At 36.4% G+C, this 4,896-nt stretch overlaps 1 long non-coding RNA gene across 1 annotated transcript; it reads right to left on the bottom strand.

Moving 5' to 3' along the window:
• Positions 1-332: 332 nt before the first annotated feature.
• On the bottom strand, positions 333-2,998 carry LOC118484919. The gene is made up of 3 exons (XR_004875056.1): positions 2,912-2,998; positions 1,850-1,933; positions 333-375 (listed from the first exon to the last, which is right to left on the bottom strand). It is a non-coding gene; the product is annotated as an uncharacterized LOC118484919 (long non-coding RNA).
• Positions 2,999-4,896: the final 1,898 nt, after the last annotated feature.

Below are 4,896 nucleotides of genomic sequence, written 5' to 3'. Positions count from 1 at the left end.
GATCTTGATCGAGTCATGGATTGTACAGGTTCCTTATCACAAGAGCACATAGGTTTGAGTTCAAGTACCTACCTTCTCGTACTTGATTCCCTCAAACCAGGGCTCTGATACCAACTTGTAAGACCCTAATACGTATTTGACTAAAAGTCGCAGCGGAAGTTCAAGCCATAAACTTTCTTTCATTATAAACACCTTAACTTATTTAAAAATTAACTTTAACATAACTCTTTCACATAAATCCATCAATCGACTTATTTACTAAGTAAAAACATAGCTTATGTTTACTACATTATATACATCAACGTTCCCGTACAATCTCACTAGTGACTCGATCCTCGATCTCTGTTCCTTGATGATCCTCATGACTCGTACTACCTGCGCTCACCACATTAAATTCATAACATTAGTACGCATTATAAACATACAAGATTTATTCACGTTTACTTCTTGTTCCGTTAATTCTTTACATCCCAGCTTTCCATCTGATCGTACATTCCGTGGTGAGACTTTCTCATTGTACCTGCGTTACACTTCGTTCACAAGGCACACTATTATTATCGTCAATACTCAATTTCATTGAATACATGCGTATATACTTTCATACATACTTACATATGTGCATCCGTTCACACATAACTACTTACAAACCTACGTACCTACATTCATACGTACGTTCCTACATACGTGCATACCTACATACATACATACATACATTCATTCATACATACCACTTATATTCACACATACATACATACATACATACCTTCATATGTATCTACTTAAGGAAATTCTTAACTTAGAATCCCACATTTAGGTACCATATTACTACATATTCTTTAGGATCCCACCCTTGGGTACCATATTACTACATATTCTTTAGGATCCCACCTTTGGGTACCATATTACTACATATTCTTTAGGATCCCACCTTTGGGTACCATATTACTACATATTCTTTAGGATCCCACCTTTGGGTACCATATTACTACATATTCTTTAGGATCCCACCTTTGGGTACCATATTACTACATATTCTTTAGGATCCCACCTTTGGGTACCATATTACTACATATTCTTTAGGATCCCACCTTTGGGTACCATATTACTACATATTCTTTAGGATCCCACCTTTGGGTACCATATTACTACATATTCTTTAGGATCCCACCTTTGGGTACCATATTACTACATATTCTTTAGGATCCCACCTTTGGGTACCATATTACTACATATTCTTTAGGATCCCACCTTTGGGTACCATATTACTACATATTCTTTAGGATCCCACCTTTGGGTACCATATTACTACATATTCTTTAGGATCCCACCTTTAGGCCCCCTACCCGTCGGCGACGCCCTCTAGTTTTTGCAGTTTTCTGCAGGTTCGTTTCGTCGTCCGTACGCACTAAAACGCACGTAACTTTTGAACCGTTTACCCGTTTGACCTCCCGTTTCTTCCTACATGCTTGTAAATTCACATTCTATCATATGAACTTAAAATCTTACCTCCGGATTACGGAAATCCTTAACTTACATACATTCGACTTAACTATTTTCTAACTATTTGACCCGTTAAGGGTATTCGCGCATTAATTGGTCTATGACTGACCAAACCATCATCCCCACTTCCATACTTGTCCAAAACATTACTCTAATCGAATAACTTGCTTCTAAACCACTTTTAAGTTCGTTTACCCCAAAATACCCATCATGGGCATTTTGGTCAACCTTAAACCCATCATTTACGACGAAAGACTTTAACACATATTTGACCTCAAACATCATATTTAATTCATTACAACACTTTATTACTTACTTGTACTACGAAGTGATTACGGAAATCACTTACCTTGTGCATCCGGGTTCGTATCCGATTCCTTGCCTCCTCTTGACCCGTTAGCCTTTCATGCTTGAGTCCGTCTTGACATGACTCCTATACTTTCATGTCACCAAATTACATTTTCATTAGCATACATCATTGTACATGTTAATGATCATATCAACCGCATATTTCACATTTGACTTCCTTTAGTCACAACTAACAAGCATGAGACATATAATCAATTTCATATCCTTTCAAACTAACGTAATTCATCATGTCATCTCAAATAATGCGTATTAACATAACACGTACCATACGACTTCCTATGAACCTACCTGTACGACAACAATTCAAGTCATGCTTCTTATGTGTAGACGCATAATTGACTTCCAGAAGTCAACGGTTTAACATATAACTTACGACATAACCTCATATTGTATGACATCTACAACTACATGATCACTTACTTGTATACATATACACATATACATACATAATCCATTCCACCCACGCTAGCATTCTCATATTTTCACAACTAACGCTTTAACCCATACTAAGCTAACCCATCATCATTTCAACATAATATCCACACGAACAATATCCAAACACACTTCTCATGTTAGTTTACTATCAAATACATCATTTTCACATCCCACATATATTCATCTTTTACTTACATACAATTTCCTCTATTAAGCTCACCTAGGCATTTCATCAAACACTTGGTGTGCGTACCACTATCTTAGTACAATGTACAACCCATTCATGCATGATCCTCCATGTTGTATTCTTCATTCATCAAATTCAACTAAACATCCATTTAATTCATGTCCTAATCAACTTATCTAAAATAATTCATCACATACAACATACTAAATCACAATTTACACAATTATTGGACATGGTGATTCACTCCCTTCATCATCCCAAATGGGTTTTACTTCTAAACATGAAATTAATCAAAATCATACACAACACATGTTCCATATGATGATTCTAACACATATTCATGCTCAATCTCATACAATTTCGTGGATTGATCATAACCCACTTCATAGCAAGATTATTAAATCACAAATTACAACTTACCACATGCTTGCTAGGGATAGATTGTCAAGAAAACGAGTTCATGCATCGGATTTGAGCCTAATCTCCTTGTCAATTTGAAGCTTGCTTATGAACTAGGGTTTACACCCATTTCCTCCTCCTCCTGATCGATCTCACGCACACACCTAGTGTGTCTGAGATTTTTTTTTTTGTTTTAATTAAACTCAGATTCAAGTTTGGCAATCTTAGTCCCTCATGTTCTCTCTTATTCATAATTGGCACAACACTCATCCTTTAATTGCTTCTACCATACTTTTAACTAGGTTAAATAACCTAGTTATTTATTTCTTGATGTGCCATATTATAACATTTAACGAATATAAAAATTCGGGTTTTTGGGGTGTTACAAATAAGGATCTGAATCTATTTGAGGAACTGCCATCTTGGCCCTGTTCTTAAAATGACACATGGGCTAGGTCTTGTCCTTTTTAGATTTTGCCATTTTATAATAATGGTAGATCTTGTAATAGGAATGTTATTTTAAATCTAACCGTTCCATTTAAAATTTACACAGGTACATGGTTGCCCTAAACGGGACTTCTAACAGCACGGACTCGCCCATGCAGGGGCTAATCAGAAAAATAACAAAGGAAACAATTAAAGGACAAAAACGAATCAGGAGTAGTCCTAAGTTCTTTGTCTAGACTCAAGAATGTGCAACTGTGTAACTGAGATTAAACACAAAAGGCTAGTGTTTAATTCACTCAGTGTTGGCTCTGATACCAACCTGTCGCACCCCTATTTTCCACGTATCACCGGTGGGCCCGGTGGGGAGTATCATGACGTAGTTGATATCATCATAGTCAAACAACACAAATAATAAATGCACAGCGGAAGCAAAAGATAAAATATTACAACCCGATATAAAGTAATATCCAAGTATTAGAAACGGAATGTAAAGGATCCATAGGCGGATCTTAAAACAGAAAGATAAACACTGTTCAACAGACTTTAGGCATCTAGAACTTGCAAGATTCCCTATTGACGCCCTGAGCTCCCAGCCAATTACGTACAGTACCTGTCACTTAACCTTTTTGGAAAATACGTCAGTTTACACTGGTAAATACAACTTAACTGACTCATTTTGAAAATAGTTAAGAAAATTGATTTGAATGCTCAAGGCACAAAATTCTTTTATAACTTGCGACAATTATATAAAAATAATCTTGTATACAGATTTACATGTTCGTTATACATTTAGGGCCCGATGTAGAAACCGGGTCAAGATTAACAGACACACCACAAGTATAGGCCCACATGAGCGTGAGATACCGTTTCCCTTATGCAACTGTCAGGTGTATGCCAACACCCCGTGCATAAGACATGGCCATTTTATAATACAATGATGTCAAGAATATCCGGGACATGGTCATTAACCCCTAAAGGCCTTTATTTCAAACAAGACAGATTAAAGCGGGTTACCTCAATAATTTAATCACAATACGATTAAACATTCAATACCCGACCAAGCGATATTATTATAATACCGTATCCCAAGCCCGTATAGGGAAAATAAGCTAAGAGTATTTATCTAAGCTAAATATAAATTCAATCCCAGCCGTATATCAAATCAGCAAGCACACGTACTTCTACTGGGGCTCCTAATCTGGAACGAAGGTTTTTAATAACCTATTAGATTCCTAACGGGTTTTAATTAAGCCTATGCTTAGACCGGTTAGTTTTAAGGAAAGGTTTACGGTTCAAAACGCAAGATTAAGCGTAGACCGGATTAGAATGTGATTTAGACCCGAAAAGTTTGGAGACTTGTATAATATTGGCAAACTAAACACATTCTAGATTTTGAGGTGAAAATGATAAGGTTTGACCCGTTTCGGTTACTTTATGCAAACTAGATACATAAACCGATCCATACGCGAGACGTGCGTAACGGGTAACCATAAGAGTCATATACACGTTTTCTAAGTTAATATGCCTTAAATATGATGTGATATCAGTAAGATACCTTC

The sequence above is a fragment of the Helianthus annuus genome, chromosome 12 (assembly GCF_002127325.2).
Source record: "Helianthus annuus cultivar XRQ/B chromosome 12, HanXRQr2.0-SUNRISE, whole genome shotgun sequence".
Classification (NCBI taxonomy): Eukaryota; Viridiplantae; Streptophyta; class Magnoliopsida; order Asterales; family Asteraceae; genus Helianthus; species Helianthus annuus.
This window is presented reverse-complemented; position numbering and strand designations above follow the sequence as displayed.